Below are 22,554 nucleotides of genomic sequence, written 5' to 3'. Positions count from 1 at the left end.
TAAGCTGTGTGGCTACACAGGGCTCCAGGGGACACGCACAGCTGGCTTTTCAATGCAAAAAACGCCCTGCATGACATTTTGAACAGCTCAAGGTGCCACGTGGCACCAAAAATAATTTCAGGGAATATTGATGCATACCAGGCATGGAATTAGTGTGCCAATGTATGCTCACAGATTTTGGGGGGGTGCTTGAGGGGGTCGTTCAGCCCAACGGCCTGTCTCTCTTCTGCGGTTACATTCGAGCCAGGGTGTCCCTGGAGATGGAGCACGCGGTGTCCACCGGTACGCTCGCGGACTTCCACGAGAGGTGGGCGCCGGAGGGACTGGAGTGCAACATCACCCCCGGCAACCAAATTTTAATTTGATTTGATTTGACAAAGGTTCCCTTTTAATGTTCAATTGTTAATTTGTGGTTTTTGGTGCCCTCAAAAAAGCAAGGGGGCACTTGAATGAAAGTTTCTACCAAAATAGTTGTAGAGCTGTGGGGTTGTGAATGGCTGAGCCAGTCACGTGATGTTCACAGGACTCAATAAAACCCCGGCCAGTTGGGTTCAGGGGATCCACGATGAGGCAGGTGGTTGTGAGCCTGGTGGATGAACTGCTAATGTGCAGTGTGATTGTTAAACCTTTGTTAATAAATCAACTAGTTCTTAAAAGCAATGTGTTGCTATGAATTCTTAAGTAAAGAATCCACGAAGCAAATACACTGCACTGAAAAATGGGCGATGCGTGACCCAGTTTCTAGGTCATGTTGTCCAAACGTGGGGGTCTACACACAAACACATGTTTTCCAGCAGTGGCAAGTCCAGCCCTGGGGATAACTGCAGTGCTCTACCCACCACCGGGACAGTACAGACTGAGAATCAGACCCGGGACCTTATGGATCCGCATGGCTCAGTACCAGGCATGTAGTGCAGTTACCCACTGAGCCACTGCGAAATGTTAACTATTTCCTTTTTACTGAAAAACATAATGATTTAATACATTTCAGAATGTATCGGACACACAACAGAGGCACATGCCTGCCATTGTTACAAAGTTATACAAAGCATTCGAAGCTGAGATAGACAGAAGGTCAATTATTCTCTCCAGGAGCATAAATATAGTGAATGTCCTACAGGAATAGACTTGGATGGGAACAGTCTTACCTGCTGTTGTCAAGTAAGTTGAAGTTGACATCAAGTGATTCAAAGCAGGTCTAGTGTCAACTATATGGTAACTGGTACAGAAAGTAGATCACATATACAAGTGGAGGAGGTTGTTGCAACTCTGTGTGTGTGTGAAGCACTGAGAAAATACTCAAAACAATTTGATATTTCAGCACAGAAAGCACAAAATGATTAATAAGGCAATTGTGAAATGTGGAACATTATAGAATATCTTTTAATTTTGATCTAGTAAGATTAGATATTAACATCAAGTCATCTATTTTTTATAGTACTGCATTAGTTTAACTCTGATGATACACAATCACTATTGTCCAGATGTTCACGTGTATCAAAATCAGATGTCACCTCAGGCTCACTACCGAATACTAAACCCAATGAATACCCTCCTCTGGTAACATCCTTAATATGCTCAGTCAAGAATCAATTGTCTCAATAAATTTCTCCCCTCCTCACTCGGCTATCTAATTCCAGACCGCCGAGTAGATGGATGATTGAAATACCCCATAATAAATACATTACTTTCTTTTGCTGCATGCGCTAATTAATTTACGAAACTCCCTTTACTCTTCAGCTGATTGTTCTAGAGATCGACACAGATGAAAGAAAGACTTGCATTTTTATAGCACCTTACACAACGACCTGACATCCCAAAGCCCTTTACAGACAATTGAGTACTTTTTAATATGGCAGGTAGTCATGGTTGTAATGTATGAAACCCAGCAGCCAATTTGCACACAGTGGTCTTCTAAATCTGGAACAAAAAGTTAATATCAATAATGCTGACCATGAAACTACCGGATTGTTGTAAAAGCCTATCTGGTTCACTAATGTCCTTTAGGGAAGGAAATCTGCCATCTTTAGCCGGTCTGGCCAATATCAGACTCCAGACACACAGCAATGTGGTTGACTCTTAACTGCCCTCTGAAATGGCTCAGCAAGCCACTCAGTTGTACTTAAGAAGACGGCTCACCACCACCATCTCGAGGGTGGGCAATAAATGCTGGCCTTGCTAACCATGCCCACATCCCGTAAATGAATTTTTAAAAAGGCCCCACAAACAGCAATGTGGTAATAACCAGTTATTCTGTTTTTTTAGTGGTGTTGATTGAGGGATAAATATTGGCCAGGACACGGGATAACTTCCTGTTCTTCTTCAAAATAGTGTCATCAGATCTTTTACGCCAACCTGAGAGCAGATGTGGCCTCGGTTTGACGTTTCATCCAAAAGATGGCACCTCCGACAGTACTGCACTGGAGTGTCAACCTAGATATTTGTGCTCAAGTCTCTGGAGTGGGAATGGAACCCATGACCCTCTGACTCAGTCGAGAGCCGTACCAACTGAGCCAGAGCTGACACTGCTACTGGTCTTATCATCGGAACCTATCCCGGGCTCCAATTTTACACAAACTGTTTCCACTGATCGCCTTTACTTACCTATGTTTTTGACACGAGACTCCCTAAGCAAATGCTCTATGCGGAGCTCCTTTACGGCAAACGAGCCAAAGGTGGGCAACGGAAACATTACAAGGACACCGTCAAAGCCTCCCTGATAAAGTGCGACATCACCACTGACACCTAGGAGTCCCTGACCGAAGACCGCCCTAGGTGAAGAAAGTGCATCCGGGAGGGCGTTGAGCACTTCGAATCTCAACACCGAGAGCGTGAAAAGGTCAAGCGCAGGCAGCGGAAGGAGCATGCAGCAAACCAGTCCCACCTACCCCAACTCACTTCAGGAGTGGAAGCAAGTCTTCCTCGATTCCAAGGGACTGCCTATGATGGATGATGATTACTTACCTAGATCATTGTATCTCGCTTATACCCACATCTTCTTTTAGAAATAAAGCTACACTCCTCCTAACCTAACCATTTGAGTTTTATATATATATATTAGTCAGTCTCCTCTGACATTGCACGCAAAGTCTAGATGGTGAAGCAAGGTTATGGGGCAGGGGATAATTGGACCAGGGCAGCCAGATATAATTGAGTCCTCATTTTAAAGCCATACTTTCTGTTCTTATTTTGTATAATACTGTGATTTTAGATATATTATTTACGTAGTTAAATAGCAAAACTGGCAGCAACTTGGGAAGCAAAAAAGTCGAGTTGGTTGCAGGGTAAATGATTCTGTGCAGTGCTGGCTGAGATGCTGGGAGATGGCAATCAGATTTGTTACAATGCCACCATTGGCAGGAGGGTGTAATTACAGTGTGACAAGTTTACATATACTGTCCTATTATAAATGTGAACAGCAGAATTTAGACTGGAAAACTTGATGCAGAATCTGCGCACAGATGTAAGATTTTTATCACGTTATACAGATATATTCTGGTCTACTGTTAATGCTAAGCCATGTTTGTGCAAACCTCCAAATCCAGCAGCTTATTCCTAATGTTTCTAACATTTGCGTAAAAACATCTCAATGGTTTAACAGGGGCCCTTTTTGATGCATTTTTCCTGTTTCTTAAACCACATTTTCCTTGCCTTAAAAATAAAAGGATTCATATACAAACACTTATCATACTTATACTATACTACTATGAGCACTATTTTTACATAGGTAGTAATCTGTATTTTAAACACTTGTGCAATATTAACACAGTATGTGTGAACTTTTCCAAACTCTACCCGAAAATGTCTAACATTATAAATACATTAGAAGTTCAACAATTGCAGAAAATATATAGTAAGTTTTATTAATAAGCTCACCAGCCCATCTTCTTATACCTAAAACTTTCACCCATACAGATTTTCCCTCTGTTGTCAGTCGTGGCAGTTAGTAGTATTCTTGGTAGTCAGAAGGTTGTGGGTTCAAGTCCCACTCCAGAGATGTAAGCACAAAAATCTAGGCTGACACTCCCAGTGCAGTGCTGAGGGAGTGCTACACTGTCAGAGGTGCCGTCTTTCGGATGAGAAGTTAAAACCAAGGCACTGTCTGCCCTCTCAAATGGACGTAAAAGATCCCATGGTACTATTTCACTATAAGCAGAACAGGGGAGTTAATCCTGGCCAATGTTTATCCCTCAATCAACATCACTAAAAAAATAGTTTATCTGATCACTGCTGTTTGTGGGAGCTTTCTGTGCGCAATTTGGCTGCTATGTTTCCGACATTACAACAGTGACTACACTTCAAAGGTACTTCAAAATTGGCTGTAAAGCGCTTTGGGTCGACCTGAGCTTGCTATAGAAATGCAAGTCTTTCTTTCTGTCCACGGGTCTCAGACCTGCCTTGTGCTCCATTGCAAAACCACCTGCATGCCTTCTGCTTTGGAAACTTTAATTATTCTGGTTACTAAAGTTTTCAATTAATTTTCATCAGCACCATCAGTGAACATTGGGACTCAGCTTATGATATGATCTCATTCATAGAATCATAGAAATTTACGATAGCGAAGGATGCCATTTAGCCCATCGTGTCTGTGCCGACCAAAGAAGAGCTATCCAGCCTTATCCCATTTTCCAGCCCTTGGTCTGCAGCCTTGTAGGTTATAGCACTTCAAGTGCAGATCCCAGTCCTTTGTTTCTCTACCCTGCCTCTCTCCTATTACCTTGTTTGGTTTTACATGTAGTAAACTGTGGGCAAAGAGAAAAGCAAATCACAGCATCAGATGCCTATCATGCAAGAAATCTTGATTTAATTTAAATGAAGAGGGAATATCAATATTTACTTGGCCTTACTCAAGCAGCAGATATGAATGAAAGCTAGAGCTGTACTTGGGTTTATTTATAAAGACAGCAGATTTCAGCCAAACTCACTTAGTATGTTTTAGCGTAATGTTTAAAAACCTGAATTAAAGTATTCCACTACAAAAGCTACTTCTAGCTTGGCACCAATAAAAGAAAACAAGGATGTATGGCAGCGGGCAGTGGAACATTAATGGTTCCTTTATACTAAAGGGCGAACTGCTTCCAGTGCCACTATGAATATGCAATGAGGACAGTAAACCACCCAAATAAACTACTGAGCAACAAAGGCCACGGTAGCTTGTAATAGAAACATAGAAACATAGAAAATAGGTGCAGGAGTAGGCCATTCAGCCCCTCGAGCCTGCACCACCATTCAATAATCATTCCCTCAGTACCCCTTTCCTGCTTTCTCTCCATACCCCTTGATCCCTTTAGCCGTAAGGGCCATATCTAACTCCCTCTTGAATATATCCAATGAACTGGCATCAACAACTCTCTGCGGTAGAGAATTCCACAGGTTAACAACTCTCTGAGTGAAGATGTTTCTCCTCATCTCAGTCCTAAATGGCTTACCCCTTATCCTTAGACTATGTCCCCTGGTTCTGGACTTCCCCAACATCGGGAACATTCTTCCTGCATCTAACCTGTCCAGTCCCGTCAGAATTTCATATGTTTCTATGAGATCCCCTCTCATCCTTCTAAACTCTAGTCGATCCAGTCTCTCCTTATATGTCAGTCCTGTCATCCTGGGAATCAGCCTGGTGAACCTTCGCTGCACTCCCTCAATAGCAAGAACATCCTTCCTCAGATTAGGAGACCAAAACTGAACACAATATTCCAGGTGAGGCCTCACCAAGGCCCTGTACAACTGCAGTAAGACCTCCCTGCTCCTTTTCTCAAAACTCCTAGCTATGAAGGCCAACATACCATTTGCCTTCGTCACCAGCTGCTGAACCTGCATGCAAACTTTCAAAGACTGATGTACCATGACACCCAGGTCTCGTTGCACCTCCCCTTTTCCTAATCTGCCGCCATTCAGATAATATTTTGCCTTCGTGTTTTTGCCCCTAAATTGGATAACCTCACATTTATCCACATTATACTGCATCTGCCATGCATTTGCCCACTTACCTAACCTGTCCAAGTCACCCTGCAGCCTCTTCGCGTCCTCCTCACAGCTCACACCGCCACTCAGTTTAGTGTGATCTGCAAACTTGGAGATATTACACTCAATTCCTTCATCCAAATCATTAATGTATATTGTAAAGAGCTGGGGTCCCAGCACTGAACCCTGCGGCACCACACTAGTCACTGCCTGCCATTCTGAAAAGGACCCGTTTATTCCGACTCTCTGTTTCCTGCCTGCCAACCAGTTCTCTATCCACGTCAGTACATTACCCTCAATAGCATGTGCTTTAATTTTGCACACCAATCTCTTGTGTGGGACCTTGTCAAAAGCCTTTTGAAAGTCCAAATACACCACATCCACTGGTTCTCCCTTGTCCACTCTACTAGTTACATCCTCAAAAAATTCTAGAAGATTTGGCAAGCATGATTTCCCTTTCATAAATCCATGCTGACTTGGACCAATCCTGTCACTGCTTTCCAAATGCGCTGCTATTACATCTTTAATAATTGATTCCAACATTCCCACTACTGATGTCAGGCTAACCGGTTTATAATTACTGTTTTCTCTCCCTCCTTTTTAAAAAAGTGGTGTTACATTAGCTACCCTCCTGATCCAGAGTCGATAGACTGTTGGAAAATGATCACCAATGCACCCACTATTTCTAGGGCCACTTCCTTAAGTACTCTGGGATGCAGACTATCAAGCCCCGGGGATTTATCGGCCTGATAGTCTGCATCCCAGAGTACTTAAGGAAGTGGCCCTAGAAATAACCAAAGTATTTGTTCAACTGATCTGCCATTTCTTTGTTCCCCATTATAAATTCACCTGAATCTGACTGCAAGGGACCTACGTTTGTCTTCACTAATCTTTTTCTATGTTTCTATTACACATCACCCAGTCTAGGATGGCCAGCCCTCTAGTTGGTTCTTCGACATATTGGTCCAGAAAACCATTCCTAATACACTCCAGGAAATCCTCCTCCATCGTATTGCTACCAGTTTGGTTTGCCCAATCTATATGTAGATTAAAGTCACCCATGATAATTGCTGTACCTTTATTGCACGCATCCCTAATTTCTTGTTTGATGCTGTCCCCAACCTCACTACTACTGTTTGGTGGTCTGTACACAACTCCCACTAGCGATTTCTGCCCTTTGGTATTCCGCAGCTCCACCCATACAGATTCCACATCATCCAAGCTAATGTCCTTCCTTACTATTGCGTTAATTTCCTCTTTAACCAGCAACGCTATCCCACCTCCTTTTCCTTTCTGTCTATCCTTCCTGAATGTTGAATACCCCTGGATGTTGAGTTCCCAACCCTGGAGCCATGTCTCCGTGATCAATTATATCATATGGTCAGGTGACATGCCAAATATAACTACTTTCGGAATTTAGTGGGTTGCAATTTCCATTCTGCTTAGGCCTTAATGCTATTGATCAGCTGCCTTTACTTGGTGAAATCTTACCGTGGCGAGTTGACACACGGACAAGCATTTGACAGTGGTGTCAGCTGTTTAAACGCTTTAGTATGCTGCAGGCACATGAGTGGAATTTACTCCCAATCCGGGAAATGGTGTCAAGCATCTTTTCATAGAATCATAGAATCGTAGAGATTTACAGCATGGAAGGAGGCCATTTCGGCCCATCATGTCCGCGCCGGCCAACCAAGAGTTATCCAGCCTAATCCTACTTTCCAGGTCTTGATCCGTAGCCCTGTAGGTTACGGCACTTTAATTGCACATCCAAGTATCTTTTAAATGTGGTGAGGGTTCCTGTCTTTACCACCCTTTCAGGCAGCAAGTTCCAGACACCCACCACCCTCTAGGTGAAGATATTTACCCACATAACTCCTCTAAACCTCTCCCGAATTACTTTAAATCTATGCCCCCTGGTTGTTGACCCCTCTGCCAAGGGAAACAGGTCCTTCCTATCTACTCTAACCAGGCCCCTCATGATTTTATACATCTCAATCAGGTCTCCCCTCAGCCTCCTCTGTTCCAAAAAAACAGACCCAGCATCTCCAATCTTTCCTCATAGCCAAAATTTTAATATGCATGTGCACAATTCTACCAGTTTCAATGGACACTGTTTGTATGTTGCTGGCATATCAACTAAGGTGAACCTTTGGAGCCCTCTCACTGTCCAGTGAGGATGGGGCTAAGTTTCGGCCTGAGCTGCTCCTGTTTTTTTGGAGCAACTGGTTTAGAATGGAGTATCTTAGAAATTTGAATTCTCGGCATTTAGTTTGCTCCAGTTCTAGTCAGTTAGAACAGTTTCACTTTGGAACAGAATTTTTTTTTTCAAAAGGAGGCGTGTTCGGCCACTTACACTTGTTTTCAAAGTTTCGGCAGTGAAAACTTACTCCAAATTAACTTAGAATGGAGTAAGTGAAGATTTTTGTACGTTCAAAAAAACCTTGTCTACAGTTTAGAAAATCAGGCATAGGTTACAAATTAGGCGTAGGGAATGGGGGGGGGGTTTAAAGGGAAGTTTACAAACATTAAACACTTCAGTTTTACAAATAAAGAGCCATCATCAATAATAAATGATAAATACATCAATAAATCAACCAATAAATCAATCAAAAAAAATTAATAAAAAATTAAAAAAAATTAAAAATCAATAAATAAAACATTTTCTACTTACCGACTGCAGCACCGGGAGTCCTCCAACATCGTGCTGGGATGGCCCCCTCCAGTGTATGTCTGTCTATCTCTCTGTCTGACTGTGTGTGTATCTCTCATTCTCTGTCTGTCAGTGTCTGTGTTTCTGACAGCGAGGGGAGGGGGAGAAGGGGGTTGGGGGGGAGGGGGAGAAGGGGGGTGGGGGGAGAAAAGGGGGGTGGGGGGTTGAAGGGGTGGGGGGAGGGGGAGAAGGGGGGTGGGGGGGAGAGGGGGAGGAAGGAGGAGGGAAGTAGAGGTGGGTGGGGTGGAAGGAGGAGGGTGGGGTGGGGGGTGGGGGGGAGGAGGAGGGGGGTGAGGGGGAGGAAGAGGAGGGGTGTGGGGGGGAGGGGAGGAGGAGGGCGGTGGGGGGGTGAGAGGAGGGGCGAGGAGAAGGGGGGGAGGAGAAGGGGAAGGGGGGAGGGGGAGAAGGGAGGGGAGGGGGAGAAGGGAGAGAGGATGGAGGGAGAGAAGGAGAGAGGAAAGGAGGGATGGAGGGGGGAGAGGGGAGAGGGGGAGAGGGGGAGAAGGGAGAGGGGGAGAGGGGGAGAAGGGAGAGAGGATGGAGGGAGGGAAGGAGAGAGGATGGAGGGAGGGAAGGAGAGAGGAGGGAGGGAGGGAAGGAGAGAGGAGGGAGGAAGGGAAGGAGGGAGGGAGGGAAGGAGAGAGGGAGGGAGGGAAGGAGGGAGAGAGAGGGAGGGAGAGAGAGGAGAGAGGAGGGAGGGGAGGGGGAGGGGGAGGGGGAGGAGGGAGGAGGGGGAGAGAGGAGGGAGGGGAGGGGGGGAGGGAGAGAAGGGGGGGGAGGGAGAGACGGAGGCTGAACGGCCGGGCCCAAGACTTGGGCTGGATTTACAGGTAGGTGGCGTCGGGTCTCGGGGGGGGGGGGGGTCGCGGGGTGGGGTCGCGGAGGTCCGGGGGGGGGGAGAGTCGCGGAGGTCCGGGGGGGGGAGAGGGGGGAAGAGAGAGTCGCGGAGGTCCGGGGGGGTGGGGGGGCGCGGAGGTCGGGTCGGGTCGGTGGGGGAAGCGGAGGTCGGGTCGCCGGGGCGGGGGGAAGCAGAAGTCGAGTTGCCGGGGAGAGGGGTGGGGCGGAGGTCGGGTCGCCGGGGTGGGGGGGGGGGGGGGGTGTGAGAGCGGGGGGGCGGGTCGCCGGGGAGGGGGGAGAGCAGGGGTTGGGTCGGGTACGGTCGGGTGGGAGGAGCCTTATCCACGCAGTCCCAGTGAGGCCATTCGACCAGGGCTAGGGGCTGCGTGCTTCGGGCCCCTCCCACAGTTTTGGGCGCCTGGAGCTACTGCACATGCGCGCCCACTGTAGCGTGCATGTGCAGAGGTCCCGGCACTGTTTTCAGCGCAGGGACCTGGCTCCGCCCCCCACAGCTTGTGCTGTGCCGCGCCCAGCTCCAGAGGACCTGCAGGAAGCCGGAGAATAGGTAAGTTTTTTTTAGGCGCACTTTGTGGCGCGAAAAACGGGCATCCAGGTCCGGGCTGCGCTGTTTTAGGCGCGGCCCGAAACTTGGGCCCGATATGTCAGCTTTTAAGATAGGAAGAACGAGGAGAGACAATATAAGCTAAAGAGTACACTTCTAAAGGGGGTGCATGAACAGAGAGACCTGGAGGTATATGTGCACAACTTGTGGAAGAATGACACGGCAGGTTGAGAAAGTGGTTAAAAAAGCATACGGGATCCTGAGCTTCATAAATAGCAGCATAGAGGACATAAGCAAGGAAGTTATGATGAACTTTTATAAAACACTGGTTCAACCTCAACTAGAGTATTATTATTATGTTTAAAATAACTCCACAAGACTGAGTACTGTAAGCTTAAACTGATGTAACCTTAGTCTGTTTAATAAAACCCCAGAGTGCCAAAGCAGCATGGCAGACAACCTTTTATACTCGCTTGCATGAGGTGTGCAGGTAACCCTTGGGCCTCCAACAGGTGCGCCTTCTGGTGGCAAGTCTTACACAGTTATCATGTTTACATACGTAACATCACTCCCCCCTCCCCCAAGGTCTTTGATACAAGTTATTTACAAGTTGAGGCGGACGGGGTCCTTCGCTCCCTGGTTGAATGCCTGAGTTCGAACCCTGGCATAGGTGAGTTGGTCGGACCATTGCTGCACTACAGCGCGGCTGGTCTGACCGGACTGTTGAGCATGGTGAGTGTGTCCAATTGATTGACGGCGAAGTCGATTGCTGGTTGGGTGTTCGTTGGTGGATCGATGATGGTGATCTTCATTTTATTCCTGGTTGTCAGTGAATCGCAGTTTGGTCTGACCCAAATGCTTTCTGCACGTTTGTCCATTACATAGTTTGACAATAAACACTCTATTCCCCTCCTTGGCCAAGACAGTGCCAGCAACCCATTTGGGACCATGACCGTAATTAAGGACAAACAAGGGTCGTTTACATGAATGTCACGCGATACAGCCGCACGATCGTGCTACATGTTTTGCCGGTAACGCCGGGTTTCCACATGATCATTAAGATCCGGGTGGACTAAGGAGAGCCTGGTTTTGAGTGTTCTCTTCATTAACAATTCCACCAGGGGAACTCCGGTAATTGAGTGGGGTCGTGTCCAGTAGCTGAGCAGAACCCAAGATAAACGGGTCTGCAGGGAGCCGTCCGTCACGCGTTTCAAGCTCTGCTTAATAGTTTGGACTGCCCGTTCCGCTTGACCATTGGATGCGGGCTTAAACGGGGCAGACCTGACATGCTTAATGCCATTGCGGTCATAAACTCATTGAATTCCGAGCTGGTGAAACACGGTCCATTGTCACTGACATTGTCATTGTCACAAGCCATGGGTGGCGAACATAGCCCGGAGGCTTTCAATGGTGGCAGTGGATGTGCTGGATGACATGATTACACATTCAATCCATTTAGAGTAAGTGTCCACTATTGACTAAGAACATCTTTCCTCGAAAGGGGCCAGCGAAACCTACGTGGATCCTGGACCACGGTTTGGAGGGCCATGACTACAGACTCGGTGGAGCCTCCCTTGGTGCATTGCTCAACTGTGAGCAAGTGTTACATTAGTGAACGCATGACTCCAAATCCGAGTCAATGCCGGGCCACCAAACGTGCGACCTGGCGATAGCCTTCATCATGACTATGCCTGGGGGTGGGTTCTGTGTAGGTCGTGTATAAATGTTTCCCTGCCTTTTTTTGGCAAAACCACGCGATTACCCCATAAGAGACAATCTGACTGGATGGGCATTTCATCTTTACATTGGTGAAACAGCTTAATTTCATCTTGCATTTCCCCGGGAACTCCGACCAGCTCCCATTGAGGACGCAACTTTTTACCAGTGATAGCACAGGATCCAGGCTGGTCCAGGTCCTGATCTGGCGAGCCGTGATGGGTGACCCCTCGCTCTCAGAAACATCCATGACCAGAAGCAAGTCTACGGGTTGCGCCATTTCCACCCTGGTGGTGGGCAATGGTAGCCGACTGAGGGCATCAGCATCGTTCTCCGTGCCTGGTCTGTGGCGGATTACATAGTCATAAGTGAACAATGTTAATGTCCATCTTTGGATGCTGGAGAAAGCATTGGTGTTTATAACTTTGCTTTCTGAAAAGAGTGAAATGAGCAGTTTGTGGTCGGTTTCAAGCTCGAACCGGAGTCCAAATAGGTATTGGTGCATTTTCTTAACCCCATATACGCATGCTAACGCCTCTTTCTCGACCATACTGTAGACTCTTTCAGCCTTAGATAGACTTCTAGACGCATATGCAACCGGTTGCAGTTTGCCTGATACATTGGTTTGCTGTAACACACACCCGACCCCATACGAAGATGCAGCACAAGCTAGCACTAAACGTTTACACGGGTCATACAATACAAGTAACTTGTTAGAACATAGCAGGTTACTGGCCTTCTCAAAGGCTGTCTCTTGAGATTTACCCCAAACCCAGTTGTCACCCTTATGTAGCAATATGTGCAATGGTTCCAGCAAAGGGCTCAACCTGGGTAGAAAGTTACCAAAATAGTTGAGGAGTCCCAGGAACGAACGCAGCTCCGTCACATTTTGTGGTTTGGTTGCGTTCTTGATGGCCTCCGTCTTTGAGTTTGTGGGTCTGATGCCGTGTGACGCAATCTTTCTCCCCCAAAATTCGACCTCTGGTGCCAGGAAAACACACTTAGGCCTGAGTCCCACACTGTCTAGTCGACTTAGAACCTCTTCCAGTTTGTGCAGGTGTTCGATGGTGTCACAACCGGTGATCAGGATGTCATCTTGAAACACAAGAGTGCGCGGAACCGATTTCATCAGACTCTCCATGTTCCTCTGGAAAATGGCAGCAGCAGAGCGATTCCCAAAGGGCATCTGTGGTATATAAACAATCCTTTGTGCGTGTTGATGCACGTCAATCTTTTCTAAGATTCAGCCAGCTCCTGTATCATGTAAGCGGAGGTTAGAACCAATTTGGTGAACGACTTCCCCCCTGCTGACGTTGCAAACAGGTCATCCGCCTTGGGTGGTGGATACTGGTCTTGTAACGAGACTCAGTTGATTGTTACCTTGTAGTCGCTGCAGATTCTGACCGTGCCATCGCTTTTCAACACCGGAATAATTGGGCTGGCCCACTCGTTGAACTCAACTGGAGATATGATTCCCTCTCGTTGAAGTCTGCCCAGTTCGATCTCGACTTTCTCCCTCATCATATATGGAACCGCTCGAGCCTTGTGATGAACAGGCCGTGCATCAGGGACTAGATGGATCTGTACCTTGGCGCCTGTGAAGTTGCCGATACCTGGTTCAAATAGCGACGGAAATTTGCTCAGCACTTGAGCGCACGAGGCGTCATCCACCGAAGATAGTGCTTTGATGTCATCCCAGTTCCATCGAATCTTTCCTAGCCAGCTTCTGCTGAACAGCGTTGGGCCATCGCCTGGTACAATCCACAGAGTTAAGTGATGCACAGCTCCATCGTAAAATATCTTCACTGACGCACTGCCAATGACTGGTATGAGCTCTTTGGTGTAAGTGCGCAGCTTTGTATAAATCGGGCTCAGTTTGGGCCTTTGTGCCTTGTTGCCCCACAGTTTCTCAAAAGCCTTCTGGCTCATAATTGACTGACACGCCCCCGTGTCCAACTCCATGGAAACTGGAATGCCATTTAATTTGACTTTCAGCATTACAGGAGGGCACTTGGTGGTGAAGGTGTGTACCCCATACACTTATTCCTCGGCCTCGGGTTGAGTTGCCTCTCTTACTCGTTCTGCATGATCCGCTTCGGATCGATCATCTTCTGCTGACTCTGCCACGTGGTGAGTCGCAGCACGTTTGTACATTCGCAGGAGGTGCCCCATTATTTCGCAGCCTTTGCACATGTAGTGCTTGAATCGATATTGATGGGCTCTATGATTGCTCCCGCAGTGCCAACATGGTGTTAATGGATTCGCATTCATGCCCCGCGGCGGATTCTGAGTCATCCTAGTTCTTGCAGCTGCAGACGTGTAGACCCTGCCATGTACAGTTCTGCCTGCTAACGGCGCTATTTTATGCACAGTACTTGCTGGCGAGCTTCGATGCGGAGAAGATATCAGTTTAGTATTATCGTTCGTGGACATGAAAGCCTGGGCTATCATGATGTCCTTGCTCAGGTCTGGGGATTCGGCAGACAGCAGCTTGCCAAGAATGACCTCGTGGCCGATTCCAAGCACGAAAATGTCCCGCAGCATTTCCCCCAAATATCCAGCAAAATCACGAGGTCCCGCAAGGCGTCTTAGGTCGGCAACATAACTTACCACGTCCTGGCCCGCGGAGCGATGGTGTGTATAGAAGCGATACCTGGCCATTAAGATGCTCTCTTTCAGCTTGAGGTGTTCCCGAACCAGCGTACACAACTCTGCATATGTCTTTTCCGTTGGTTTCGTCGCTGCTAGCAGATGCTTGATGAGGTCGTATGTTGTAGACCCTCAAACGGTGAGGAGAATCGCCCTGCATTTGATCTCTTTATTGTCCGCATCCAGTTCGTTGGCCATGAAGTACTGGTCGAGATGTTCAACGAAGGCTTCCCAATCATCACCCCCTACAAATCGCTCAAGAATACCAACGGCAACCATAACCACGTGAAAGTTCTAGATCTGTTACTCATCGCCAATTGTTATGTTTAGAATAACTCCACAAGACTGAGTACTGTGAGCTTAAACTGATGTGACCTTAGTCTGTTTAATAAAACTCCAGAGTGCCAAAGCAGCATGGCAGACAACATTTTATACTCGCTTGCATGAGGTGTGCAGGTGACCCTTGGGTCTCCAACAGGTGCGCCCTCTGGTGGCAAGTCTTACACAGTTATCATGTTTACATACATAACAATTGTGTCCAATTCTGGGGAACCACACTGTAGGAAGGAGGTGAAGGCCTTAGAGAGGGTGCAGAAAAGATTTACAAAAATGGTTCCAGGGATGAGAGACATCAGCTATGTGGATAGAGCAGAGAAGTTGGGGTTGTTCTCCTTAAAGCAGAGAAGGTTGAGAGATTTGATAGAGGTGTTCAAAATCATGAGGGGTCTAGACAGAGTATACAGAGAGAAATTGCTCCTTGGCAGAAGGGTCAAGAACCAGAGGACACAGATTTAAGATGATTGGCAGAAGAACCAAAGGCGACATGAGAAAAAACCTCTTTTACGCAGCGAGTGGTTAGGATCTGGAATGCACTGCCTGAATGGGTGCTGGAGGCAGATTCAATCGTGGCTTTCAAAAGGGAATTGGATAAGTACCTGAAGAAAATTGCAGGGCTGCGGGGAAAAGGCGGGGGAGTGGGACTAGCTGAAGTGCTCTTGCAGAGAGCCGTCACGGGTTCGACGGGCCGAATGGCCTTCTTCTGGGCTGTAACCATTCTATGATTCTACGATTCACTGTCAGGATAGCTGGTGGTTGATCTTTTGGCAGGAGATGCAAAAGTGACCTTGCTGTTCCTCACTCTGATTCCCAGACCACCACTCCTGCCGTGGGGCAGTGTCTGGCTGCCTCTCCGTGCCTCTCCACAGCAATCCTGTTTAGGCTGACAACACAATGGGAGGGGGAGGGGAGGGTTTGTGTCAACATCCTGCCAGTTCAGGGCACTGTATGGTGCTCCGATGTGGCAGCTTCACACTAAAGTGGAATTTAAGTTAAACACAAATGCCGCAAGTCTAAGAGTTGGAAGGAGTGCTACAGGGTAGCTCATGCTCATGACCAATCCCCTCCCAAAAATAATACTGCGGCTTTGAATAGCACAGCCGTTCATTCATACTTGCATGTCTGTTTGGCTAATCTTCATTAGCTTTCAGCCAAACCACTCATTGGTGCACCATGCAGAAGTGAGGTAATACGTTTATGGGCGGAGTGGTAAACAGGCAGATCTTGATCTGTCCCTTTTGCACTGGGCTTTCGATGAGCTGAAGTGCAGAGCTGTGCTGAGAGAAGGAGCGGAGAATTCTGTAACCCGTGGGAACCAGCACCTCCGAGGGCAAAAGGTACCTCAAAACAATATCGACTGGGAAACAGTGAGGGTACAAACCCCCAATTCAGAGCTTAGAATTCTTGTGATACTGCTTCAGTGAGGGCCTGTTTACCTTTTAGGTTTCAGTCACATTGCGGCTAATGATCTGAGTTTGGTGTCCGCTGGCATCCTTGACTTCCTTCATCCCACCACTGGCAGCCGGGCCTTCAGCTGCCAAGGCCCTATTTTGGAATTTCCTCACTAAACCTTGCCACCTCTCCCTCCTCCTTTAAGACGCTCCTTAAAACCCATCTCTTTCATCAAGATTTTTGGTCACCTGTCCTAATCTCTCCTTTTGTGGCTCAGTGCCAATTTTTCTGTCTGATTACGCTCCTGTGAAGCTCCTTGGGGCGTTTTACTATGTTAAAGGTACCTTATGAATGCAAGTTGTTGTTGTCTGACTGGTACCGGATTGCAGTGACCACGGAGCTCTGTGGCTACATATTTCTATGTAGGTGCATATTCCCCGTCTCCGACCGGATAGCCCGTGACATTAGAAGAGAGCAGATGGTTAAAAAAGACTCCATATGAAAGTTCTCAGGAGATCCAAGCGGCTTGCATAGGGCAGGTGTGAACTCAGTCCCGTGTAAGATGGCCTGTTGAATGATGTCTGACACCGTTTGGCTATAGTGCATATATGCATAAGGTCCTGGATGCTAGTTATACTGCCATTTTCACATCAACGTGCACTGAAACCACTTCATTTCGACAAAAAAAGTAGCAGTGTGACTCATTGGAATTCAGAAGAATGAGAGGTGATCTTATCAAAACGTATAAGATTATGAGGGGGCTTGACAAGGTGGATGCAGAGAGGATGTTTTCACTGATGGGGGAGACTAGAACTAGAGGACATGATCTTTTAAAACTGCCCATTTAAAACTGAGAAGAAGAGAAATTTCTTCTCTGAGGGTTGTAAATCTGTGGAATTCGCTGCCTCAGAGTGCTGTGGAAGCTGGGACATTAAATAAATTTAAGACAGAAATAGACAGTTTCTCAAACGATAAGGGAATAAAGGGTCATGGGGAGTGGGCGGGGAAGTGGAGCTGAGTCCATGATCAGATCAGCCATGATCTTATTGAATGGCGGAGCAGGTTCGAGGGGCCATATGGCCCACTCCTGCTCCTATTTCTTATGTTCTTATGTTCACCCTTCATGTCCCACTTTCATTATTAGGCTCTCAGTTAAACCATTACAGGAGATTTCTTCTGCTATATTTACCAAAATCATCTTTCTACTTGTGTTCCCAATTTTGCTGTGGATTAAAGAGCAAAAAATACACCAGTGCAGTTCCAGAGTTAAGACATTCAAATTATATTTTATCTAAGTTTTAGGAAAAGCATTGCCTCAGCTCATCTGCTGCTGAAGCCTTATCCATACCTTTGTTACCTCTAGACTTGACTATTCCCTGACCACCACTCCTGCTCTGGGCAAGTGTCTGGCTGCCTCCCATATTCTACCCTACGTAAACTTGAGGTCATCCAAAACTCGGCTGCCCATGTCCTAACTCACACCCAGTCCTGCTCACCCATCACCCCTGTGCTCGCCGACCTACATTGGCTCCCAGTTAAGCAACATCTCAATTTCAAAATTTTCACCCTTGTTTTCAAATCCCTCCATGGCCTCGCCCCTCCCAGTCTCTGTAATCTCCTCCAGCCCCACAACCCCCGAGATGTCTGCGCTCCTCTAATTCTGCCCTGTTGAGCATTCCTGATTATAATCACTCAACCATTGGTGGCTGTGCCTTCTGTTGTCTTGGCCCTGAGATCTGGAACTCCCTGCCTAAACCTCTCCATCTCTCTATCCTCCTTTAAGACGCTCCTTAAAACTTACCTCTTTGTCCAAGCTTTTGGTCACCTGCCCTAATTTCTTGTGCAGCTCGGTGTCAATGTTTTGTTTTATAACACTCCTGTGATGCGCCTTGGAAAGTGTTACTAGTTTAAAGTTGCTATATAAATACAAGTTGTTGTTGTTGTCTGTTGTGCTACATCGAGGGTGCAATGTTCAAAAAAATGCTGGAGGAATGGTGTGTCGAAAATAAAAGTGATTTATTTTTCCCTCAAAGCAATTAAACACCTGGCCCAAGTAATGCTAAGCTTAACCTTAGAAGCATCTTAAGTACTTGTACTCCTGAGCCTATATGCAAGTATTCCCATTGTTATGTATGTAATAACTCGATAGACTGAATACTGTACACTAACACAGGTACAAACCTGGCTCTGCTTTATTAGGTCCAAAGTGATTATATTACATGACGGCTTGCCTTTTATACCTGGGCTGCACACAAATGCTTACAGCCCAATGACATCCGACAGTGGCGCCACCTGGTGGCTATAACTCCAAGCATACATACATGACAATATCCCCCTTTAAGATATTAGTAACAGTCTTTTTACAAATTGAGATGGTTTGGGGCTTTCCACTACCGAGTTGATCGTCTCAGTTCAACTCCAGCCGTGGGCGAGTGTTCTGAGACTGTTATGACTGGGGGCTGGGTAGCCGATCTGATGGGAGTGGCAATGACCATGTCAGGGATTGAAAGTCCAGATTCATTGATGACAGCGGAGTCCTCTGATGACTGAGGGTAGGTTGGTTGGTCACTGATTGTGTCTTCCTCAGACTGTTCCGGTTCATCCGTGTGCCGCAGCTTTATCTGATCAACATGTTTCCTGCATGTTTGTCCATTCTTGAGCTTGAAGATAAACACTCTGTTACCCTCCTTGGCTGTAACAGTACCTGTGATCCACTTGGGACCTTGACCATAATTTAGTACATACACAAGATCATTAACAGAAATGTTGCATGGCATAATACCACTGCTGACTTTGACGTCTGTATTCAACATGATCGTTCAAGTCAGGGTGAACAAGAGAGAGCTTGGTCTTGAGACCTCTCTTCATCAATAGTTCAGCAGGGGGGGACCCCGGTAAGTGTGTGGGGTCTTGTCCTGTAACTAAGCAATATGAATGACAAGCGAGTCTGCAGTGAACCTTGAGTTACACGTTTCATACTCTGCTTGATGGTTTGGACAACACGCTCTGCTTGACCATTAGATGCGAGTTTGAACGGTGCTGAGCTCACATGTTTGATACCATTGAGTTTCATGAACTCTTGAAACTCCAGACTAGTGAAGCAAGGTCCGTTGTCGCTTACAATGATGTCGGGCAGACCATGAGTGGCAAACATGACACGAAGGCTCTCAATGGTAGCTGGATGTACTGGATGACATGATTATACACTCTATCCACCACAACTAATAACATCTTTCCCAGGAAGGGACCTGCAAAGTCGATGTGGATCCTGGACCATGGCTTAGATGACCATAACCACAGACTCAGCGGTGATTCCACTGGTGCTTTACTCAGCTGCATGCAAGTGTTGCACTGATGCACACATAATTCCAGATCAGAGTCAATTCCAGGCCATCATACATGAGACTTGGCAATGGCTTTCATCATGACAATACCGAATGAGTGCTATGTAGATCATGTACAAATTTCTCTCTGCCTTTCTTAGGCATAACAACACGATTACCCCACAGCAAACAATCTGACTGAATGGATAGTTTGTCTTTGCGATGGTTGTAATGTTTGGTCTCATCGCCCATTTGCTTGGGTATGGCAGACCAATCACCATTAAGGGACACAATGTTTCACAACTGATATCAGGTCCTGGTTGGTCCAAGTTGAGCTGTGACAGGCATTCCTTCACTTTCAAAAGCATCCATAACTAACAGTAGGTCTGCAGGTTGTGGGCACCTTCAGTGTGGGCAACGGCAGACAGCTCAGTGCATCAGCACAATTCTCATTGCCAGGTCTATGGCGAATGACATAATCATAGGCAGATAATGTCAGCGCCCACCTCTGGATGCGGGATGATTCATTTGGTATTGATACCTTTGTTTTCCGAAAACAATGAAATGAGTGGCTTGTGATCTGTTCCCAGTTCAAACCGAAGACCAAAAAGATACTGATGCATCTTTTTAACACCATACACACAGGTTAATGCTTCTTTTTCTGCCATGCTGTAGGCTCTGCCCGCCTTTGACAAACTTTTAGAAGCATACGCAACAGGTTGTAGTTTACCTGACTCATTAACTTGTTGGAACACGCAACCAACTCCATATGACGAAGCATCACAGGCCAATACTAGAAGCTTACATGGATCATAATGTACCTTAGAGCAAAGCAGATTAGTAGCTTTCTCAAAAGCTCTATCTTGAGACGCACTCCAAACCCAGTTGTCGCCTTTTCTTAACAGCATGTGAAGTGGCTCTAATGAAGTGCTCAATCTAGATAGGAAATTACTGAAGTAATTGAGTAGACCAAGGAACGAATGCAGCTCCGTCACATTCTGAGGCTTGGGTGCATTTTTAATTGCCTTAGTTTTCGAGTCTGTAGGCCTGATGCCGTCAGCAGCAATTTTCCTCCCCAGGAATTCGACTTCCGGTGCCATGAAGACGCACTTCGAACGTTTCAGTCTGAGTGCCATTTTGTCCAGACGATGTAAAACCTCTTCCAGGTTGTTCAGATGGTCGGCGGTGTCACGACCTGTGACTAGGATGTCATCTTGGAACACGACGGTTCTAGGGATGGACTTCAGTAGACTCTCCACTGAAATATGCCTGCAACATAGCAAATTCCAAAAAGACACCTGTTGTAGATAAATAGTCCTTTATGAGTGTTGATGCACGTAAGTTTTTTCGACGTCTCAACCAGCTCCTGTGTCATGTAGGCCGACGTCAGATCCAGTTTAGTGAACGACTTCCCCCCGGCTAGCATTGCAAACAAGTCATCAGCCTTCGGTAACGGGTATTGATCCCGTTTCGAAACTTAGTTGATCGTAACCTTGTAGTCTCCACAAATCCTGACAGTGCCATCACTCTTCAACACAGGAACGAATGGGGCTGGCCCATTTGTTAAATTCGACCGGTGATATGACCCCTTCACGCTGGAGTCTGTCCAATTCTATTTCGACCTTCTCCCTCATCATGTACGGAACCGCCCGAGCTTTATGATGGACGGGTCTTGCATCCGAGTACACGTGGATCTGCAGCTTGGCTCCCGTGAAATTGCTGATGCCTGGTTCAAACAGTGAGAGAAACTTGCTCAGCACTTGAGCACATGGAGTATCATCCTCCGATGACAATGCTTTGATATCGTTCCAATTCCATTTGATTTTTTCTAGCCAATTCCTGCCAAACAGCGTTGGACCATTGACTGGAACAATCCATAACGATAAATCATGAACCACACCATCATACGACACCATGACTACTGCACTGCCAATCAGTGTTATGAGTTCTTTAGTGTACGTACGCAACTTGGCATTGACTGGACTCAGCTTAGGCCTCACAGTCTTAGTATCCCAGCTTGCCGAATGTCCTCTGGCTCATTATTGATTGACTCGCACCCGTGTCCAATTCCATAGGCACCGGCACACTGTTAAGTTTACACACGTGCGACAGCCCAATGACCTCCAACAGTGGTGCCACCTGGTGGCTAGTAACCCCAAGCATACATACATGACACCCATGACTGTGGACCCAATTGAGCTTTGCCTGTTATGTAAAGAGAATGTCCTTGAAGTCTGTTCCCGCTCCGTCCGGATATCTCCATTGGAAGTGCAGGGGAAAGAAACCCCATTTACGTGCATGAAAAGAGTTTCCACTGCACTTCCCACAAAGGGACAGCTGCAGAGCAGAAGCAGCTCTGAGGAAATTCCCACCCAAGACCTGGAAAAGGAGCTAAATAACAGGGTTAGCCGGAAGCGGGGGATGGATTTTTCTCATTTATACCAAAGATTACTGTAGATGGCTTAGGCGACTTACGCTTTTGAATGCTTCTCACCAAGGCATGTGTGTGATGCCAAGGCATTTGTTACACTGATTGCGTTCATGAAATGTAGAAGGATTGTAAATAAATAATAATGTGTGCTGTTTCCACCATTTGTGATTTTGTTTTGTAATATTGCTTTTTCCTGCCAATTGCAAGATTGTATAGAATGGGCCTTTACTCTCTGGAGTTTAGAAGAATGAGAGGTGATCTCATTGAAACATACAAGATTCTGAAGAGGTTTGACAGGGTAGATGCTAAGAGGTTATTTCCCCTGGGCTGAGTGCTAGAACTGGGGACACAGTCTCAGGATAAGGGGTGGCCATTTAAGACAGAGATGAGGAGGAATTTCTTCACGCTGAGGGCTGTGAATCTTTGGAATTCTCTGCCCCAGAGGGCTGTGGATGCTGAGTCTCTGAATATATTCAAGGCTGATAGATACATTTTTGGAGTCTGGGGAATTCAAGGGATATGGAGATTGAGCAGGAAAGTAGAGTTGAGGCAGATAATCAGCCATGATCTCAGTGAATGACGGAGTAGGCTCGCTGGGCCGTAGGGCCTACTCGTGTTCCTATTTCTTATGTTCTTA

This window comes from Pristiophorus japonicus, chromosome 13 (genome assembly GCF_044704955.1).
Source record: "Pristiophorus japonicus isolate sPriJap1 chromosome 13, sPriJap1.hap1, whole genome shotgun sequence".
In the NCBI taxonomy this organism is placed as follows: Eukaryota; Metazoa; Chordata; class Chondrichthyes; family Pristiophoridae; genus Pristiophorus; species Pristiophorus japonicus.
The sequence above is the reverse complement of the archived record's forward strand: the minus strand, read 5'-3'. Positions refer to the sequence as shown.